Source organism: Canis lupus, chromosome X (assembly GCF_048164855.1).
Source record: "Canis lupus baileyi chromosome X, mCanLup2.hap1, whole genome shotgun sequence".
NCBI classification, from domain to species: domain Eukaryota; kingdom Metazoa; phylum Chordata; class Mammalia; order Carnivora; family Canidae; genus Canis; species Canis lupus.
In genome coordinates, this window is record NC_132876.1 from 8,810,262 (window position 1) to 8,832,709 (window position 22,448).

At 42.3% G+C, this 22,448-nt stretch overlaps 1 long non-coding RNA gene across 2 annotated transcripts in view; it reads left to right on the forward strand.

Annotated features, from left to right (window-relative positions):
- The window catches only part of LOC140628252 (uncharacterized), a 38,431-nt gene extending 16,246 nt beyond the window's left edge, over window positions 1-22,185 (forward strand). Inside the window, exons 2-5 of one of the 2 annotated variants that reach the window (XR_012026567.1) lie at window positions 17,218-17,299; window positions 18,038-18,192; window positions 21,772-21,887; window positions 21,992-22,185. This is a non-coding gene — a long non-coding RNA (uncharacterized lncRNA). The remainder of the gene's footprint in view (window positions 1-17,217; window positions 17,300-18,037; window positions 18,193-21,771; window positions 21,888-21,991) is intronic. The other variant, XR_012026568.1, reaches the window with a different exon arrangement.
- Window positions 22,186-22,448: the final 263 nt, after the last annotated feature.

Below are 22,448 nucleotides of genomic sequence, written 5' to 3' on the forward strand. Positions count from 1 at the left end.
CCTGATATCACAGTGGTACACGTGGTCCTATTTTTGTATTGCCCGAATATTTCAAGATAGATTTGGATAATTTCCATCACACATGCCAAGGTGCCCCCCCATTGTGCTCACATTCTATGAAGATCATTCCATTTATTGCCTCCATCATAGGGACATGAGTCATAAAAATAATGAGAGAGATGAGTAGGGAGCAGTATATTCACAATAATAATAGCACTAATTCCACTCCAGAGAAGAACAATCCAAGAAAGAATTTTTCCTTCCCACATAGGTTGTTTATAGTCTAAGGAGTTCAGCTGTCTGAATAGCAAGCACAAAAGACAACTAGAATTACATAGTCGTGCTTTTTATCCACGTTCTCTAGCAGCTTCGTAAACCTGCACTCACCTGAGGCCCTACAGCAGTAGGCAGACTATGGCCCACAGGCCAAATCTATCCCACTGTCTGGTTTTGTAAATAAAATTTTATTACAAAGCCAAACACCCATTTGTTTATAGAATTTTCTATGGCTGCTTTCTTGATACAATGGCAGGCAGGGTTGAGTTGTTGGAACAGACATGGCCTTATGGCTCACAAAGCCTAAACTATTTACTTTCTGGCCCTTTACACATGCAGTTTGCTGACCCCTGCCCTATAGGAAAGAGCAAAAGACAGTGATGATTCAGTAACTGCTCCAACAAGGCATGGGAGCCAACACACTTCCTTCTGTCATCGTTGAGCCACGCAGCTGTTCCATCTAGCTACAGCCCTCCTTCCCCTCACCCATCCGCCTGCCTTTAATCCTTTATCCGAATCACACTGCCAGAATCATTTCTGGAAAATACTGGGTGGTGTTGGTTCCTTTTGGCTAGAACTCTGTATCATTTCCAGGACCCTCTGTAATCACACCTTTATTCAAACTGCCTCAGGTGGGTTAAATCTCATTGTTCAGGCAGGTTAAATCTGAATGTGCCCTCCTCACAGGCAGCGATGTGCTGGCTCTTGTAAGTCTGCCCATGCTGCTTTTTTAGAATGTCCTTCTTTTTTTTTTTTTTAAAGGTTTAATTTGTTTATTCATGAGAGACACAGAGAGAGAGAGAGGGGCAGAGACACAGGCAGAGGGAGACCAGGCTCCATGCAGGGAGCCCGACGTGGGACTCAATCCTGGGTTTCCAGGATCACGCCCTGGGCTGAAGTCGGCACCAAACCGCTGAGCCACCGGGCTGCCCTCTTAGAATGTCCTTCGTAACTCTCTAGATGACATAACGAAATCTTACCCATTCTCTAAGTCCACCTCCAGAATTCCACTTCTCTAGGACCAGTTTTAGCAGCCCAGCTAAGATTTCGATCAAATCTGAGGACCATTCTTCCATTCTTGCAACATATGGCTTGTGGTAGCCTTATAGATGCCTATCAGTTTTTGTTGTCGGTGGTGGGTGACTGGCTGGCTGAGTTGGTGGAGCATGTGACTCTTGATCTGGGGGTCATGAGTTGGAGTCTCATGGTTGGGAGTAGAGATTACTTTAGGCTTTTATTTCTCAACTGGTCCACAGGATCGGGGCTGGTCGAGCACAGGGCCACCTGGGGGGAGGGGGGGCACCTCACTTCCCTCTGCTCCCACCTCTTGGCCTCTCTTCCACTGGGGTAGCCACTGCTCCTGCTCAGATGTCTTCATGCACATCCTGCAGTCCAGGTACTCAGGGGAGTCCCAGCTGTGCTACTGTTAACTTGTGCTTGCTGGCCAGGAAGGTGGGGAAGCTGACACGCTTGCACTTGAGCAGCCATATGAGGTAGTGGGTGCAGCAGTTGGAGCATCAGCTGTGTATCATTCATCTGCTGCATGGACACTTCTTGAGCTCCTTGCACCCCCGGGTTGCTTTTGGGGGGAGATGGGCATCCATCCACAGGGTGTCAGACTCCCCAGATGGATCACTCAGGGAGTGCGGCCCCACATAGCTGCAAGTCACCACAGGGTCCTGCAGCAGCCCACTCTGTGTTGCAACTTGATACAAAATTTAACATTCTATCTTTGCTATCACTGCTCTAAACAAATGGAAGAAAAGTGTCTATTTTCACTTGGGGATATTTCAGGGACAATAACTAGGTAGTATTTTTCTAAAAAAGCAGAACACATTGTGAGAAAAAAAAGTTTTTCTTGTCAGCCTAGTAACTTCCTCCTTCTTCTAGAAAAATTCATTTCCCCAGTCCATACGTAAGTCAGAATTGCTAAGAAGAAAAATGCCACTTTAATGAGAAGGAAATCGAATGAGCCTCGAACATTAACATTTTCAGAATTAGATGGATAGTAAAGAACATCAGTCCAATTGAGTACATTTTTAGGAAATCATGATTTCCTAGGTCTAAATATGACCAGAATATCTTGAAAAACAAATTGGTACATAAATGTGCTGTCAGGAAGATTCTATTTTCTCCTCACTTCCACAGCACTGCTTCTTAAGCCCAAGTTGAATATTTCACTATGGCAACATGAAGTAAATTACTCAGCCTCGGATTGATGTGGGAAAATTCTAAGTGGGAAAATTCTAACGTATATATATGCTACAGTAAACAAAGACCTCACTATGAGTGCTCAAGAGCAAGATCTTTTGTTGATTGTTGTTTCTGGTTCCTGTGGAATAGTCCTCTCTCAGCTCAAGGCTGCTCCCACCTCTCTACAAACCTCTACACTGACCTTTCTCTGGTTTGAGTGTGCCCTACGTATTGCATACTAAACATTTATTTGTGATTTATCTGAAATGCAAATCTAACTGAGTGACGATCCTGCATTTTATCTGGGACCTCTACCCTAAACGGCTCACTCAGTCATGTTCCTGTGGCTGGAAGTGGATAGCGAGGTGCACAGCCCCTCCCCTCCAGCCAGGCACCTGGAAAGACCTGCTAGGGGCTAGATCCTTCCCCCTGGGCATCATCTCCCTTTGCTAAGTCACATCCATACTGTGTATGTGACACCACTAAACCGTGAGTCCCTCTCTGTGCTTGATGAACCTGGCCTGGGTTTAGCTCTGTCAGCTTCTGCTTGCCATCTGTGTAGTAGCAGTTTCCACTCTTCCTGGTTCCTTACGTTCATCTCCGTCCACTCCCTGCCCACCTCTACAACCTTTTCTCTCACCATACCTCCCCCTCCTCCTTTGCGTGTATTTTTCCAGCATGTTTCTTGTTTGAACATGCCATCTTCTTTCTCATCTCTGCCTTGATTCAGTGACCTAGATTAAATGCCCCCCCCAATGCCCACCTGCAACTACACTCCCACTCTGCTCCACCTGCTGAGCACTTACCTTTTAAGAATCAACTCGAAGGTCTCTACCACTAGGTGTTTATTACTGTGTGCTTTCTCATCTAATGGATTGAGGCTTCAACACACATCTTCTTGCATATAGTAAACCTTTCTAAGAACACAGGGAAGTGGGTTAGTGTTAATTTGTCAGGAGAAGCCACAGTGGTAGATGGCTTTATAGGGCCCATGCTGTTTTGTCCATGTAACAAAGCCATCACTACTGAAAGCAGAATGCCTTTTTGCCAGGGCTTAGTTCAGGAGCCAGGAAATCAGATTTAGGATCCAAGGGCCAGGCTAATTCAGCAGGAGGGATGAGAGGGGAGATGGAAAATCTTTCTCACTCATATTTACTTTGCTTTTGGTCATGCCATTTTTCTTTAGTGAATGAAGTTAATTATGGCTTTTTTTTTTTTTACCTGAAACTGGGAGCCTAGATCATTTGAAGGAAGCTGAAAAATCATGAAAAATTGAGGTTGATACCCAACCTTGTGTTAATAAATTAATTGCCAGTATGAATAGTATAGAAATCTGTCATTTTTTTAGTATGTATGATTACTATTTTCTGTAGAAAGTTATATAAGGAAGAAGACCAATTTACAGAGGTCAAAGGAAAGTCACCCCTAAGATTTTAAAAGCAGCTGTTTTTAGTTGGAAACGTGGCCTACTTTAAAAAACAACCCCTGGGGGATCCCTGGGTGGCGCAGCGGTTTGGCGCCTGCCTTTGGCCCAGGGCGCGATCCTGGAGATCCGGGATCGAATCCCACATCAGGCTCCCGGTGCATGGAGCCTGCTTCTCCCTCTGCCTGTGTCTCTGCCTCTCTCTCTCTCACTGTGTGCCTATCATGAATAAAAATAAAAAAAAAAAAAAAAAAAAAAAAAAAACACCCTGGAAAAACTTACTGCCTTTTTGTCTGTTACTAAGCACCATTAAATGTTGGTTTCTCCAGACAACCTTTTAAGAAATAGGTCATAGGTGTATGCCCTTTTCCTCTAATAAGGCTTTTGGGTAACATCTAAAGTGGTGCTTCTCAACCTTGGTTGCAAGTTAAAAATCACAAGGGGGAGTGTTTATAAAATACTGTTACCTAGGACCCATCCCTGGAGATTCTAATTTAATCCATCTGGGTTAAGAACCCAGGCACTGGCATTTTTTTACAACCTGCCCCCCCGCCCCCGCAGCAATTGTAATATGTGGCCAGGTGGAGAAGCACTGCTCTATTTCAATAATTAGCCTCTCTTCCTGATGCTTTGCCTTTTACCTTATATAAAGCGTACTTGATAAAGTGTCCCCATCCCAAAGAGGAGCAGAGCTGGATGCAAGGCTGCAGGCCAGTTGGATTAGTTGCAAGTGCGGGTTTCTCCCGTGGCTGTTTCTGGCCAGGCAGGTCTGTAAGTAGCCAGAGTCTGTAGCCCGGGGCCCTGGTAGCTGAGCGTCAGATGGCACACATGCAGAACACAACTGCAGATATGTCTTCAGTCTCATCAGAATTCATTGAGAGTGGTCCACTTGTAAGATTTGACCTTAGATGTGGTACCAGAAAGGGTTTGCTCTTTTTATTTTTATTTATTTACTTTTAAAATATTTTATTTATTAATTTGAGAGAGAGCAAGTGAGAGAGAGATCGCGTGCACATGCAGAGGGAGGGGAAAACGGAGAAGCAGACTCCCCACTGAGCAGGGAACCTCACATGGAGCTCGATCCCAGGACCCCCGGGATCAGTAACCTGAGCTGAAGGTGGACGCTTAACCGACTGAGCCACCTAGGCACCCCAGTGTTGGCATTTTTAATCTTGAGAAGGATGCTGTTAGGAACAGGGAGACTTGGAATTCAGCTATGTTGCCTTTATTCAGAAAATGATACGTTTCCAAAGGGATGAATAGATCCCAGAGTTCTTTAAGAATTACACTTGTACGTATAGTGTTTTGAGCCACAGCTATAGAAATCAGTCACCTTGGCTGCCAAAAGTAAATAATTTCCATGTTTACTTTTTCCCCTTTACCTTCTGTGTAAGTGGTGATAAGAATGAGTCGGAGGGAGTGTTTCTCTCAGCCTATCATTTGGCATGAAACAGTGGTGGCCTGAAACAGGAATCTGATCTCTTGGGACTTTACACCAGTAATTGAAAGCCCCAGGGCATCCTGCTTTGGAAGGCAGTGGAAAAAAATGTCTCCATCTTTAGTGAAAATTATGAAGGAATTATGGGAGTTACTACTGATAGGAAGCATTGTATGGAGGAAGTAGTACGTTTTAGGATTTATAAATTGACCTATAAACAGCAGTAGGAAGAGCAGTCTAGCAGCAGACATAAAACTGATAAGATAAATAAAAGCAGAATTTCTGAAACATGGGAGCTTTTTTCTATAGCAGTAGGAGATGATTGCTTTCATTATTATCCCAGTTCTTACCTATTCGTACTGTAGTTTAGTGGATCCAGGCCCCACATCCTATTGTGTTGTCCTGAAAATATGCCTCCTTAGAGTGGGAAACAGTGAGTATGCATGCAGTGGGCACCTTCCCTCACTTGTGAGGCTCCAGGTAAACTATAAATTTCCCACCAACGTGATACAGTGTCGGCATCCCTCTAAATTCTGAAGTGCTCATCTATTCCCATAATGACTCCTTTATTGCCATGGGTGTGTACAGGAAGCTGAGGTGTTTAGAGCATGGTTCCACCAGGAATTCCCTGTTCTCACCCCTCCTGTTGGTCAGGGGGCTTATCTCTGTGGACAGCAAGTTAGGACTTCAGCCTCCTTTGAAATGGGTTTGCTAGAGGAAGTTCTATGGAGTAGGGAGGGATTTGGAAGACTGGGCAAAGGGATGTTCTTTGGGGGACCTTTTTGTTAAATGTGACCCCAGTAGTCATTTGCAGTTACTTTATGGCCAATGACGGGATAGATAGGTAGATAGATAGATATTAGATGGAGGATCCTTTCACATCACAGAATAGGACTGGGTTTTGCATGTAATCTGTTGCTTTGATTGCAGAGAAGAAATACTGCTAAAGTCAACTAGCATAAATCTGTGGCTAGGGAGTCTCTGATGGGCAGGGTGCAGAACTGAGGAACTGGCCTGGGAGCCTCCCCCTCATTTTTCGCATGATTAGCATATTCAGAAGGGCAGTACTTGGCACTACAAGCACAGGGAAATTAGGATTCATCAGCTTCTCTTGTCAGCTACTAAGAGAATGTTGACCTTAGCGTTTGGTTGATTAAGTTTGTTAATAAAATTCTGTGTTTGCAGTACTTGGAAGATATGTGCTGAGGGTAAAATCACCATCTGGGGTAGTGGAATAGGTACTCACAGGTATCACACCTACTAAGCAGAGCAAGAGACTCCTTGAATTTTTAATCTGATCCTTCTGAGGCAGAACCAGAAATCGGAATTTCTGATGTAGCATGTAGTTTCTTAAAAATGATCTGACATTAAAACACCACACATAAGTACCCACAAAACAGTTACAGATTTATGTATTCTTCCAGTGTGAGCCCACAGGATTACTACAGAATTTATCTGGAATCTGTGGCTTCTTCCTTCAAGAGATCCAAGAGATCATGGGTCGTCTTTTCTCCCTTTCATGCTGTGTGCTACTGCAATAGCCTTTTAGAAGTTTTTCATTGAAGTGTAATTTATATGTAGCTACAACTTTATCAGACAAGTGTTGGGAATGGTTATGGAAAAAGGATCAAAGATGAATTTTTTAAACATGACATTGCTTGGTTCCTTTTGGATAAAAGTTAAAAAATGCATCTCTTGAAGCTTGCTGAAATTCTACATAATCCCCTCTTCCATTTACATTTGCATATTTCAGTGAGACTTGTTTCTGTGTTGCTTTTTTATATTTGTAGATTTTGAAACTTGTGGTAAAATATACATAACATTTGCCATCTTAACCATTTCTTTTTTTTTTTTAAGAGTATTTATTTGAGAGAGCCAGCACAAGCAAGGGGGAGGGGCAGTGGGAGAGAGAGAGGCAGATCCCGCCTGCTGAGCAGGGAGCCCCCGCGATGCAGGGCTCAATCCCAGGACCCTGTGATCCTGACCTGGGCCGAAGGCAGATGCTTAACCAACTGAGCCACCCAGGTGCCCCATCTTAACCATTTCTTTGTTTTGTTTTGTTTTATTTATTTATTCGTGAGAGACACATTGAGAGAGAGAGAGAGAGAGAGAGAGAGAGAGAGAAAGGCAGAGACACAGGCAGAGGGAGAAGCAGGCTCCATGCAGGGTGCCTGATGTGGGACTCGATCCCAGGACCCCAGGATCATGCCCTGGGCCTAAGGCAGGTGCTAAACTGTTGAGCCACCCAGGGATCCCCTATCTTAATCATTTCTAAGTGTACAATACAGTGGCATTAAGTACATTCACTTCGTTGTTCAACCATCACCATCAGCCAGCCATCTCTAGAACTTTTATCAAATCTTGCAAAACTGAACCTCCATACCCAGTAAACAGGAATTCCCTGTTCCCTCCCCCACTCCCTCCAGGCCCTGGCAGCCACCATTTTACTTTCTGTCTCAATGAATTGAACTCCTCTGGATACCTTATGTAAGTAGAATTATACAGTACTTAACAATTTTGTGGCTAGTTTATTTCACTGAGCATAATGTCCTTAGGGTTCCTTCATTGTGGTAGGATGGTTCAGAATTTCCTTCCTTTTTGAAGCTGAATAATAATCCATTTTCTTTATTTGTTCATCAGTCAATGGACATTGGGTTGCTTCCACCTTTCGGCTATTGTGAACATTGATATTATGAATGTGGGTGTACAAAGATCTGTTCAAGTTCTTGCTTTCAATTCTTATGGATGTAATCTGTAAATTAGAATTGCTGAATCACATGATAATTCCATATTTAATTTTCTGAGGAACCACTATATTGTTTTCTGTGATGGCTGCCATTTTACATTCCTACCAGTAATGCACAAGGGTTCTGATTTCTACACATCACTTATGTTGGTGGTATAGTGGTGGGCATAGCTGCCTTCCAATTTCTACACATCCCCACGAACACCTGTTATTTAGTTCCTGTCTTTTTCTGGATAATAGCCATCCTAATGGGTGTGAAGTGGTATTTCATTGTGGTTTGATTTGTATTTATTTACCTAATGCTCAGTGATGGGTTGGACATCTTCTCATATGTATCTTCTTTGGGGGAATGTCTGTTGAAGTCCTTTGGCTAGTTTTGAATTGGGTTGCTTGTCTTTTGGATGTTAAGTTGTACAAGGTCTTTATTCTGAATATTAACCCCTTAGCAGGGACACAATTTACAAATATTTTCTGCCATTCCTTGGGTTGCCTTTTCACTTCCTTGATAGTGTCTTTTGTACCACTACAGTAGCTTTTATTTATTTTTTATTTATTAAAATTTTTTTTTGATTACTCAGCCATTAGAAATGACAAATACCCACCATTTGCTTCAACGTGGATGGAACTGGAGGGTATTATGCTGAGTGAAGTAAGTCAATCGGAGAAGGACAAACAGTGTATGTTCTCATTCATTTGGGGAATATAAATAATAGTGAAAGGGAATAGAAGGGAAGGGAGAAGAAATGTGTGGAAAATATCAGAAAGGGAGACAGAACATGAGAGACTCCTAACTCTGGGAAACGAACTAGGGGTGGTGGAAGGGGAGGAGGGTGGGGGGTGGGGGTGAGTGGGTGACAGGCACTGAAGGGGACACTTGACGGGATGAGCACTGGGTGTTATTCTGTATGTTGGTAAATTGAACACCAATAAAAAATTATTTAAAAAAATTTTTTTTGGGGGGGATCCCTGGGTGGCGCAGCGGTTTGGCGCCTGCCTTCAGCCCAGGGCGTGATCCTGGAGACCCGGGATCGAATCCCACATCGGGCTCCCGGTGCATGGAGCCTGCTTCTCCCTCTGCCTATGTCTCTGCCTCTCTCTCTCTCTCTCTCTCTCTCTGTGTGACTATCATAAATAAATAAAAATTAAAAAAAAATAAATAAAATAAAAATTACTGAAAACTCTCTTCCTAAAAAACTTAAAAAAAAAATTTTTTTTTTTTATTGTTTAAGTAGTCTTGACCCCCAACATGGAGCTTGAAGTCACAACCCCGGAAATCAAGAGTCAAGAGTGACATGCTCCACCAACTGAGCCAGCCAGGCGCCCCCAGTAGCTTTTAATATGTCCTGCTACATCTAGTCGTTATGCTTCTCTCTCTCCCTCCCCACTTCTCTCCTCCTCCATCCTACCTCATTTCTCCCCCTACCCTCCTCTCTGTCCCTCTTTCTCCTCTTTCTGCCTCCTTCCCTCTCCCACCCTCCTCCAAATGTGTAGAATCTCTTCAAATCCTTCTCTTCCCTCAAGGCTCACTTCCTCTGTAATCTTTCATTTTGATTTGAAGGCTTGAAGTAAAAACAGTGATAGATGTTGCTATCAATCCTTAAGCTCTGATAGTTTGCATAACTACCATATTTGCATCATTGTCACTTTTTTTCTGTGAAGAGCCATAGGCCCTGTTGGGTTGGGTCAATTTGCTGAGTGAAAGAAGGCTATAGTACATGGACTCCAGGTCTTGTAACGGGTGCTTCCCAAGTGTAATATTTTGCTACCATGGAGGATCTGAGAAGGTGATACAAAGGAGGCAGAAGGGTCTCCATTCTCTGGTTGTTATGGATCTATCTTTGAAGATAGTATAATGGACCAAATCCTGAAAGGGTGGTGGTCCTACTGAGGTCCCCCTGGAGACAAATATGTGGAGAGGAGCTCTAGGTTCTTAATTTTCTGTGCAAATCAGTTGTTATGGACCACATAACAAATAAAAACTAAAAGCAGAGATTGTTCTTACTAGTAAATGGTGTGAGTGTTAGTAGGACAGGCAACAGAATGACTTTGGGGGACACAAAGCATATAAGGAAAACTTTTAAAAAATTCCAGAAAGCATAACAACCAATAAATATAAATATCCTTCATTCTGATACTTGCTTTATTGTAAACTATACACATAACAAAAAATACTTTTACTATAAGGGAAAAAAAAGCACACAGAGGTGCCTTCTAAATAAGTTATTATCCATTTGTTCATGTCTTTCGTAGCATTACTTTTATTTCACACAGATCCTATGAAGTGGATGGTTTTTCACCCCAGAATGTGTTTTATTTTATTTTCTTGAATTATTAATGATACACTTTATTAGCCATATAGCAACATCATGGACACATTTTTTACCCAAGGGAGAGTGGCTTTTGTGTGAAAGAAAAAGCAGCTCTGGTCTCCTGGCAGCAGCTCCATTTCGCCCCTATTGCCCCAGGAGGGTGCTTCATTCTCCTTCCATGATTTCTCACAAAGGGGATGTGAATTTCTCCCACTTCATTTCTGACAGAAGCTGAGAAAACTGCACTCAGCGAAAAGGGGCTGGGCATCTGGGGATTTGAAACCCTGGCTTTCCAGCAGGTCCTCATCCACCAGCCAGGGCTAGGGCTAGGCCTTGGCTTCAGAGCCAGAGCCTTCCTGCTTTTGTATTCACTGGCCTTGCTGTGGGTAGCACCTCCAGGGAAAATCTCCTCCTGAAAATATCTTTTTGTATAACATGGAAGATTTCCAGAAAGGCAAAATGAGGAAACTTTTGGTGTTTTAGTTCTTCGGAAGTGCTTTGCTTTCCCCATGTTTTCCATCTTTTTTCTTAGTGACTCGATCTTGTTTGCTCCTTAATGAAAGGATTATGCCATCATCATGCTTGAGAGTTTAATTTCACATTATCCTGAGGGATGTACTCCTTCCAAATTATCCTCATGTCAGTGCAGTCATGGGAGTTACAACTGCATTTTTGAATTACAATGTTTGGCAAATGTCCCTTTAGGGCTTCAGTTGTATAAAAAAGGCAGGAAAAAGAACTGAAAATTGCTGTCAGGACACCATATTCAGTGCTTCAGAAAAGGTCTTTTGTCCCCTTACTAATTTCTTAAAACTAAAGTATGAAGGAATATAGTAACAAGTGGAAACTTCTGTCCTAAAGACCATATAAAATCCAGACCTTTCAGATAAAAGATGTTAACATCACCTGAATTCTAAATATGAAGCTTTCTCTTCCAGATCCCACTCAGGGTGCTAATTACACATTAGCCTTTGGCCATAGTAAAATCAGGAATCTCAATTCATGTTAGTCACCAAGGCCATCACCTTAGTCTGGGAATCCAAAGATGTAGTTCACTACGCAGATCTGTGAAGTACTCCTAAAAGAGTCTGGAAGCACATGGACTCAAGTAATTTTTTTAAAGATTTATTTATTCATGAGAGACACAGAGAGAGGCAGAGACACAGGCAGAGGGAGAAGCAGGCTCCATGCAGGGAGCCTGATGTAGGACTCGATCCCAGGACTCTAGGATCATGCCCTGGGCCGAAGGCAGACACCCAACCACCGAGCCACCTAGGCATCCCAAGTATTTTTTTTTTAAAGATTTTATTTATATACTCAGAGACACATAGAGAGAGGCAGAGACAGAGGCAGAGGGAGAAGCAGGCTCCTACAGGGAGCCTGATGTGGGACTCAATCCCAGGACCCCAGGATCATGACCCGAGCCAAAGGCAGATGCTCAACCTCTGAGCCACATAGGTGCCCTCTGAGCCACGTAGGTGCCCCCCTTTTGTGATCTTTTTTTTTAAAGATTTTATTTATTTATTCATGAGAGAGATAGAGAGGCAGAGACCCAGGCAGAGGGAGAAGCAGGCTCCATGCCAGGAGCCCGATGCGGGATTCGATCCCGGGACTCCAGGATCACGCCCTGAGCGTGAAGGCAGGCGCCAAACCACTGAGCCACCCAGGGATCCCCTCGTGATTTTCTTAATCAGGGTTTACCCCCAGAATCCAGAGCCTGAGACAAGAAGTCACATGAAGTGTTCTTTGGGGAGATGGTCTCGGAGAATAGGAGTGGAAGACGAGAGAAGAGCGAAATAAGGGAGGAATTACCACTGGGTCAGCAGAGTCTCAGTGCTTGTGGACCCCCTGAGGAAACATATAGAATACATCGCACAATTCTCTTCTAGAAGATGGATGAAAGGAGCATTTATCCACCAGCTCCTGCTGTTTCATTGGTCATTGGTTGCCTTACGCGGTGCTCACTTCATAGAAATTCTATGTTTGAACATATTGCAAGTGCCAAGCAGGTTTCCACAGATGCCTCTACTATAACAGCATTTAATGGCCCTGGGGCCGGGAGCCAGAGGTATCAGAAGGTGGCTGAAAAGACTGCTCACCACAGCAAGGACTGGAATAAAAGGTAGGCCTATAGGATATGAGGCACAAGAGGTTCTAGTATAAGAATGCACATTTTCATTTTGCAAACAAAACTCCTGGAATAATTGGGGTTATTTTAGTGGGTTAAAAAGACCCACTTAACCTTGAAGACATTATGCTTAGTGAAATAAGGCAGACACAAGAGGACAAATAGTGTACAATTCCACTTATATAAAGTACCTAGAGTAGTGAACTATGCAGTGATGTAAAGTAGAACTGAGGTTACTGGGGGCTGGTGAGAAGAGGAGAATGTGGAGCTGTCGTCTAAGGAAAGTGTTGTGAAGACAGTGTGATATTTGTACAACAGTGTGAATATACTGAATACTGCTGAAATAGATGCTTAAAATGATAAATGTTCTGTATATTTTATGTAAGAAGAAAGAAACCCTCTTATTGATGGTCTCACAGTTCTGTCAGTCGGAAGTCAGGGTACAACATGGCTCAGCTGGATCCCCTGGTTAGAATCTCATAAGGCCAAAATTAAGCTGTCAGCGAGGCTGGGTTCCTTCCTGGGGACTCCAGGGGTGAAACTGCTTCCAGTTTCATTGAATGTGTTGGCCGAAATCAGTTCCTTGTATTTATAGGCCTGAAGTCCTGTTTCTTGGCTGGCTGGTGCTGGTCTGTGCTCTAAGCCATGTGACTGTAGTCACATGGACATCCTTTTCCTGTGAGTCTTCACAGACTGTGTGTCCAAATTTCCCCTTTTTAACGAGGATACTAGTCAGATCGGATTAGGACCCACTTCATTTTAACCTGGTTATCTCAGAAAAGACCCTATTTCCAAGTAACATCACATTTTGAGATGCTTCGGGTTAGGTCTTCATATCTTTTTGTGGGGATAGGGTTCAACCCATAACACTGGGTAACATATTTTCAAAGTTTAGGGATTATGATGTGTTCAACCTTTATTATTTTTTTTTAATGTGGACATCTTTTGAGGGGAGGGGCACATCTTGCTAATCACACCTTTACACTTTCTTGTATGAATGAATCTCCATTAGAATAATCCTCAGAGTAGTCCTGCTATGCTTGATTTGTTAGCATTTTGTAAATATTGAGTTTATTAATCCAGAATAAATTTGAAAGAGGAATTAACATTATCTAAAAATATATATTAATCGCATATAATTATCCAGGAAATTTCTGGAGGTAAGAGTTCATCTTTTCTGATTATGGTTATCAGTGATTATCCTACAGGACCTCTTGATATGAGCTGTGTTACAGATACATATAATGTAAAGATTCCACTTAAAAAGCCTTATTTGATGCTGTATCTTAAATCCTTAGATAAATGGTAACTTATTTCCTCACTCAAAATTCTTTCATTGGTGTATAGATCTCTTTAAATTAAGAATCAAACTTTAAGGCTTTCAGCATTCATTCCTACTTCTTTTTCGTTTCTTTTGAGATACTTTTTTTCCCATTCATTCATTCATACGTTAATTCACCAAACATTGACTGACCTTCTCTGTGCTAGATATATGGAGGAAACAGAAGCTAAGCATCTCTTTTTCCGTTCTTCTATTCAGCCTCCAGGTACAATGCCTAGTATAATTGTGGAGCTAGATTGAAATGTTTATTTTAGTAGAGTATCAGGGAAATACGAGTCATAGCCTCGGATTGTCCATTTCTGGCATGTAAGCATGTCTGGGCATATTTGGTGAACTAAAGGGATAGGCCTAAGAGAATCATTGGGGGAAAAGAATCCAGGAAATATTCATATATAGGGTTTACATCTACTAGCAAAGTATTTTGGGAGAAATTGATCAGGGTTTTTTTTTTTAAAGATTTTATGTATTTATTCATAATAGAGAGAGAGGCAGAGACATAGGCAGAGGGAGAAGCAGGCTCCCTGCTGGGATCCTGATGCAGGACTCCATCCCAGGACCCCAGGATCATGACCTGAGCCAGAGGCAGTCATTCAGCCACTGAGCCACCTAGGTACCCCCGATTAAGGGTTTGAACTAGCATACTACATATACATTTTTACCTTTCCTCTGTTCAAAATCCTGCTGAAATACCAGACATAAAATGTCTTGTAGAGAATAAATTCATAATAGCATTGAAAAATCAGAAAGTCTGCTTTTAGGACATCAGATATTTTGAGTAATTTATACAAGGTAGAAAAAAATAGAAGACATCATATTGACTAATGAACTAAAGCAGGGGAAATCTCAAAGCAGCCATAGCTAAGGGCTGCCACAAACATGGAGATATTTCTTTTCAATTCCAGGCTTGAATAATAGATATGAAGATGAGGTGTGGATGCTGAGTGGTGATACAAATAGTAACTTTTTTTTTTTCAGAAGCACCTAGGCCAGTGAGACACCTCTCCGTTTGCCATGTATGTGGTTGTCTATCAGGTTGGCGTGAGAGGTTTTTTTTTCCCCAATAAATAGTACTGATAAAATTGTCTATCAATTATCTTACTTGGGGAAAAAAAAGGAAAAGCTCCAGTTATACCATATAGGCACAAAAAATATCCAGTTGTATTGAAGATTAAAATATTTTAAAAGTTTATTAGAGAAGAATCTATAGCAGATCATCTATATAACATTTGAGGTTGTTAAGACTTTCCCGAGGAATATGTGAAATCCAGAAGCCATAAAGCCCAAAAAAGAAAGAAAGGAGGAAGGGGGTGAAGAAAGGTAGGAAGAAAGAAGTAATCTGGCATACTTCCAGCAAAACTAAAATTATGTATGGCAAAATTCATCATTATGTATCATAAGCAGAGTTAAAAGATGGTTGGCAAGGTTAGAAAAAACATGAGACACAGGGTTAATATTGCAATCTGCATATTGCCCCAATAAGAAAATGACAACACAACAGAAAAAAGTAGGTAAAGGGTATTGTAGTAGACTGTTCACAATGATCTGTTTTTGCTTCCCTGTAAGAGAATTTTTTAAAAATTTATTCATGAGAGACCCAGAGAGGGGCAGAGACCCAGGCAGAGGGAGAAGCAGGCTCCCTGCAGGAAGCCTGATGTGGGACTCCATCCCCAGACCCTGGGATCACACCCAGAGCTGAAGGCAGATGCTCAACCACTGAGCCACCAGGCATCCCTGTCTGTAAGAGAGTTAATGCCTTGCTGTCCTGGCAAACTCTGCATGGCCATATGATTTGTTTGGGTCAGTGAAATATGTCCTAGGCAGAAGCTTTAAAACTTGGTATTTAATGTGCCATATTCTGTTTACCTTCTGTAACAGCAACCACAGATATTCAACCAAACCCAAGATTGAAATACAGTGTACATGAAAAAGAAATCTTTGTTTTAAACCACTGAGATTTGGGGGTTTGACACCATGGCTTAACTGTGCCTATCCTGACCCATACAGAAATCAGTATCAGAATTGAGGTGCCATTGCAACAAAATCTATGAAATATGTGGCATTGATTTAAAGGTTGTATTCTTGGCAGTGAGGATACCATCAGAAGCTAGGTCAGTGAGAACATGTCAAATAGTACAAAAAGTTCTAGTAAAACTGTGACCTGAAAAGTAGTAGTAGCCTGAAAGGCAGCAGATATACTGAGCCTGTAGTTTAGGGGAAGAGGTTGAAAAACAGAATATTAGTTTCAAGTCTTGGTAAGTTTTGTCTACATTTCTCCAATTATTATAAAAGAAATGAGCTTAGATAAGATAATTAGCTGGTGGTTGAACGTAAGCGAAAGACAGTTGAGAGTTTAGAAATTGGTGAGCCTTCAGGCTTGAAAATGAGTTTAAACTTCAAACAGTGTGAAATACAGTTTTTGAGCAATAAAGGCAAATTTAATTTCAAGACTTAAACCAAGGAAAAATCAAAAGATACGGCCTCCTCCATAATATCGTTAAAATCTTTAAATCCTTTTAACCTATTATCTCAATGTGAGTATCAAATTAAGGGTATATCTTCATGCCCGTTACTAAAAATATTTATTAATAAAGGGGTGGATGCCTGGGCTAGCTCAGTTGGCGGAGCATGCAGCTCTTGATCTCGGGGTTGTAAGTTTGGACATAGAGATTACTTAAAAACAAAATCTTTGTAAAAAATAAATTTTGAAATTGGGAACTTTTCAGGAGACTTCTCTCGTGTGCAAGTTCAACAAGAATGGATGAATTATTGGGTGACTTATATTCACTCTGACACTTAGCATTGTCTTTGTTAGTCTTTCTTTTAGTCTTTAAACTGGTTCATTTTTCTTTCTACTCATAGAAGGCAATCTGCCACTCTCTAAGGGATGTAGCCCTAAATTCTATCTATTCGCAGTCTCTAGCTCAAAGTCCAAGCTCTCAGGATGATGCATAGTATTCTCTATCTGGTCCTGATGTCATCTCTTTTTGCCTGGCAGCCTGTAGGTCAAAAGGTGGGTCACCTGCTTGCACTCACCCTTACCCAAAATGCAAATAACTGCAATAAACATTTTGCTAGCAAATTCTAATTGGCATTCGCAATTTCCCCCTTCTTTCCTATCCTTAAAAATAGTTCCCTGTGGAAAAAAAAAAAATAGTTCCCTGTGGATAGAGTGTATCCACACACTGATTTTATTTGTGCCTTGTTTTGGTTAATTGATGTGAGCAGATACAACTTAATGCCATGCTGGACTGGAGGTTTTAAATGTGTTTGTGTGGCTTAGCTTTCACTCTAGTGCTCTGTTCCTGCCCTATGATGAGAGCATGCCCTTGGTAACTGCTGCTCTTTCACCCTGCATCCCACAGCTAGACATGCTGAGCAGACCACAGTGCAACTGTACGTAGCCTGGAGCTGAACCCCAGTGAGCTGCAGCTGACCCACAAACCTGTAAGTGAGAAATGATGCATATTATTATAAGCTACTAATACATGCAAGCTTTTTAACCACAGCAAAAGTTAACACAATTCTCATTTAGAAAGTGGGAGAAAGGGAGACAGAACTGTCATTGGGCTGTGATAATTTTGAAATCCCCCTAGGAAGATGCTGTGAAGGTCCCCTACCTTTCGTCCTGGGAAAGTACCTTGATTAGACTCTGATTCTGTGCTCTGAGAGAACTCCTTTTCGTTGCTCTCCATGGCTTCTGAATCTGCCCTTGGGGAGGGGGTGGTTCCTTGTTCATTATTTTCCTGAAATGTGTTTTGGGGAGAAAGCTCTGTTTCGGTGCTGGTGAGCCTTTGAAGTTGGCCTCCTACTCATGGGAAGTTGGAGGACCCAAGTTTGTTTATTGTCTACAGTAGTCCAGGGCACTTCAGTCTAGGCTTATAGTTTCTTCAACAGTATAATCATCTCCAAATTTAGTAATCTATTTATATGTAGTTCTGTGCACTAGAAATACAAAGTTTTTCTGGACATAATTCTCAAATATCCCTTCTTTCTTTCTTTACCCCCAGACCTCTCCCAATTTATGGGTAAAAATATTTAGAACAACATGTGAAAAGACCCTTACCCTTATTTTGGTCTCTGTCCGGAGTCACTTTGAAAAGCTTGACTAGTCTTTAAGCCTGTTTTATTCCTTTCTCTTTATCATTTGTGTTGTGTAACCAAGTGGGTTTTCCAACTTTGCAGGGCCTCCGTTCTCTGGATCCTTCTTCTCAGACACCAATCACTTCTTTCTTAGGTCATCTTTCTCATGTAATGTCTTGGCAAACAGAGTCAACAGAACCTAACACATGCTGCAAACATTTTGTATTTCATCCTCATCCATTATATCACCAACAAAGGTAAGCTCACCATCTGTAATTAAGTTAATGCACTGATGGTACCAAATGTTTGCCATTGAATGAAGTAGATCTCTTGTTATCCAGCCTGTTTGTGTCATCAGGTTGCCTGACCACTGAGGCAGTGCTACATACTTTTGTTATAAGTTTCATCTCATTTCTGGCATCAGTTCTGTATTAGGTGAAATTAGGCTTTAAAATGAACACCTTGGGACACCTGGGTAGCTCAGTGGTTGAGCATCTGCCTTTGGCTCAGGTTGTGATTCTGGGGTCCTGAGATCAAGTCCTGCATCAGGCTCCCCACAGGGAGCCTGCTTCTCCCTCTGCCTATATCTCTGCCTCTCTATGTCTCTCATGAATAAATAAAATCTGTTTTAAAAGATTTTATAAAATGAACACCTTGGCAGTTGTGAGGACAAAAGTGTCTGAAGAGATTGAAGTGAGAATGATCATGTAGGGAGGACAATGCTCTTATCAAGGCAAAAGTTTACCTAGGTCCTACCTATGAATACTCTCAAGAAATTAAGCAGGTGTCCCTATCAGTTATTGCTCTCTGTAACATAGTGGGGTCTTGATCTCATGTGATAACTGAAATGAGCAGGGGACCAAGAAACTGGATAATGAATCACGCTGTTTGGACAGTGCGTTATTTCTGTCATGCAAACGAAAAAGATTGTTTATGATCAGAATAACAACTAAAAATTTAATGAATCTATTGCAGTCTCATCACTTCCATCAAACATTAAAGACAGTCCATGGAAATATCATTCTTGCTTAGCTTCTGGTGTAAGGGATTTAGCAGTCAGCCTGAGCTCCTCTGGTTAGAAATGCAGACACAGGACCCTTGGGGCAAAGGCTTGCTCACTTGCTGTTTGAATCCCTCTCAGGACCAATTCCAAGTCCAATAAAGTATATACTTTTGAAATTAATAGCAAATATGTATTAACCAACGTTCAGGTCATGGAGACCTATGAAAGGTTGCTTAATTTTTAGGCAGGAACTAGTAATACAAATGCATTAGGAAAAATGAGTGTTTTCAACGACAAGGACTTTTTCCTCCATATAAAGAGCCCAATAGGGGAACCATTTTTCCAAATAGTTGAATGCAGGCTCTCAGGACCAGAACTCCAATTTAAGGCACTCAATTGAAAATGAGGAATTCATCATGTACCCAAAGAGAAAAAATCATTCCAGATTTGTGTCATGTGGTCTTGACTCTAGGCAGTACTATTTGGAGCCTAGTTAATCCTACTGAAATAATTTAGGGAACATCATTATTCCTTGAACACAAAGAAATGTGCTCAATTGTGTGTGTACTATGTGTTATTTTACTTAAAGGTGATACCTATGTAAGTATTTACGACCAAAAATTAAAGGAAAGAAGCAGAAAAAGAGAAAGAAAAAAACCCCATCTTCCACAAAAGTTTGTAGTTCCCCCGTCACAGTTTATATTCTCTGGAAAGCAAATTCTGAGGTGGAGAATTGTATGCAGAAGTTTGTGAGTCTCTTTTTCATTTTTTTAAAGGATTTTATTTATTTGAGAGAGAGAACAAGAGAGCAAGCAGGGGGAGAGGCAGAAGCAGACTCCTTGCTCAGCAGGGAGCTTCATGCTGGGCTAGATCCCAGGATGCCCAGGATGCCAGGATCATGACCTGAGCCAAAGGCAGATACTTAACCAAATGAGCCACTCAGGCACCCCTACCTATGATTGTTCTCAGGATCAGCACCTGTGGGGGTGTGATGGTAGGAAGACTGAGCAGGAGACTTAGTGCAGTGAAAACAAAGGTTTCAACCCAATACCTCAGAATTTTGGAACTGAAATACTTCTGCAAGTTTGTCCCACATTGAGGGTACCTGGGTGGCTCAGTAGGTTAAGCGTCTGCCTTTGGCTCAGGTCATGATTCTGAGGTCCTGGGATCGGGCCTCACATGGGGCTCCCTCTCCCTGCTGCTCCCCCTGCTTGTGCTCTGTGTGTGTGTGTGTGTGTGTGTGTGTGTGTGTGTCAAATAAATAGAATGTTTTTTTTAAGATTTTATTTATTTATTCGTGAGAGAGAGAAGCAGAGACCCAGGCAGAGGGAGAAGCAGGCTCCATGCAGGGAGCCTGACATGGGACTCGATCCTGGGTCTCCAGGATCGGGCCCTGGGCTGAAGGTGGCACTAAACCGCTGAGCTACCCAGGCTGCCCAAATAAATAGAATCTTTTTTAAAAACCCAAGTTTGTCCCAAATTGGAGTCAGAGCCAGGACCATTCATTACTGCCATTTCCACAACTTTCCTCCCACTCACCACTCCCCGTATCCCACCCCTAAGTACCCCCTCCACCTCAACTGGTCATTGGATATAGGCTACCCAAGAGGAAGAGATGTGATTTGGGGGAGCAAATTTTTAAAAATTTATTTATTTATTTATTTATTTAGACAGACAGACAGACAGAGACAGAGAGAGGGAAGGAGGCAGAGGCAGGGAGAAACAGGCTCCCTGTGGAGTCCGATGTGGGGCTTGATCCCAGGATCTCAGGATTATGACCCAAGCTGAAGGCAGATGGTTAAAAGACTGAGCCACCCAGCCACTGCTCTTACAGCTGGAGCAGTTTATCTCTCCAGCCGTAAGAAGTTTCTGGAAATTGACTCAGCTGGGAAAAATCAGTCACTGACTCTCCCAATTGCTGAGGAAATGAGTATTTTGGTCCTGGAAGTGGATAAGCTAGGTGGTACCCCATGGTGTCCACTGTAGTTCTCCACCTGGCAAAAATACTACTAACTGCTGTATGATTTTTTTAAAAGTAATCTCCGTGCCCATCGTATGGCTTGAATTCTGAATCCTGAGATCAAGAGTTGGACATTCTTCCCACTGAGCCAGCCAGGTGCCCCTCCTCTATGATTTATGCCATGTATGTGTTGGTGGGGAGGGGGGGGATGAGAGAAGTGGTAATGGAGAAGGGATCAAATAGCATCCGTCTCTGTATTGTTCAGCTACTTTAGCAGCAGATGTCGCCATGAATGTCATTTGATTTAAAAGTATCTAAGAAGGTGCTCCAGACTTCAAAGCTAAGAGGAACCTTGAATATCTTCCAGTTAAAAGCCCCAGAGATGTTAAAAGCCCAACATCAGAAGTTAGACTAAGGCCTTGTGTGCTTGCTTGACAGCTGAGGCATGACAAGTCTGGCTGCTCCTGAAACACTGACTGTCATTGTAAAGGCCATCTTCCCCATCTTTTATTCTGAAACAACGCTTGACTTTGTTCAAGGGTGGGGAGGAGGCAGTATGCTGAGCAGGGCTGAGCCTAGATAAAGTGACTGAATCACTGAGGGCATGAAACCTAAGGATGCCCTCATTCTCAAGATCATTTGGGGTATCCCAAATGTAAGAGGCAGTCCGAGGGTTGCCTGGCCATTGCAGGGAGTCAGAAGTAGGAAATAGGGAGTAGACCTTATTACACCCATGCAAAAACGGTCTTCCTATCACAATCCACTCAGAAGGAACAATGAGGATGTTTTACTTTTAAAACAATATAATATGAGGGGCGCCTGGATGGCCTGGATTGCCTGTAGAGTCAGTGCCTTTATTTTTTTTTACCCTAGAGTCTTCACCTCCCTCACCCTGTTCCTAGGAAGATGGGCCTTTTTCCTTCTGGAGGGAGGAACCCATTCCCCTTCAGCAGAGATTGGTTCAGGGCAGAGCATGGAGCTCCATGCAGGTCAGTGAAATGTAAGAGGATGTCAGCTGTGGGACTCCCAAGAAAGGTTTTTCTTCCTCATGAAAAGGAGACACTGAAGGGGCAATTTCACCTTTTGTGTTTAGACAGAATCATATGAAGATGGGATGCTTGGAGCTGTTGCAGCCATGTTGCAGCTATGAGGGGACAGACCAGTGGTTGAATACTAGATGGTAGAGAGGAACACCAACTCTGAAACTGCCTGCCTCAAGACTTCTGGAGAGGTTAGATAATAAATTTCCATGATTTAAGTTATTTTTAATCAAATGTTTTGTTACCTACTGGCCAAATTATCCCAACTCTTAAGAGGGGTCTTTTTTGGGCAGCCCCAGTGGCACAGCGGTTTAGCGCTGCCTGCAGCCTGGGGTGTGATCCTGGAGACCTGGGATCGAGTCCCGTGTCGGGCTCCCTGCATGGAGCCTGTTTCTCCCTCTGCCTGTGTCTCTGCCTCTCTCTCTGCCTCTCTCTGTCTCTCTCTCTGTCTATGAATAAATAAACAAAATCTTTTTTTTAAAAAAAAGAGGGGTCTTTTTCTGGTCACTA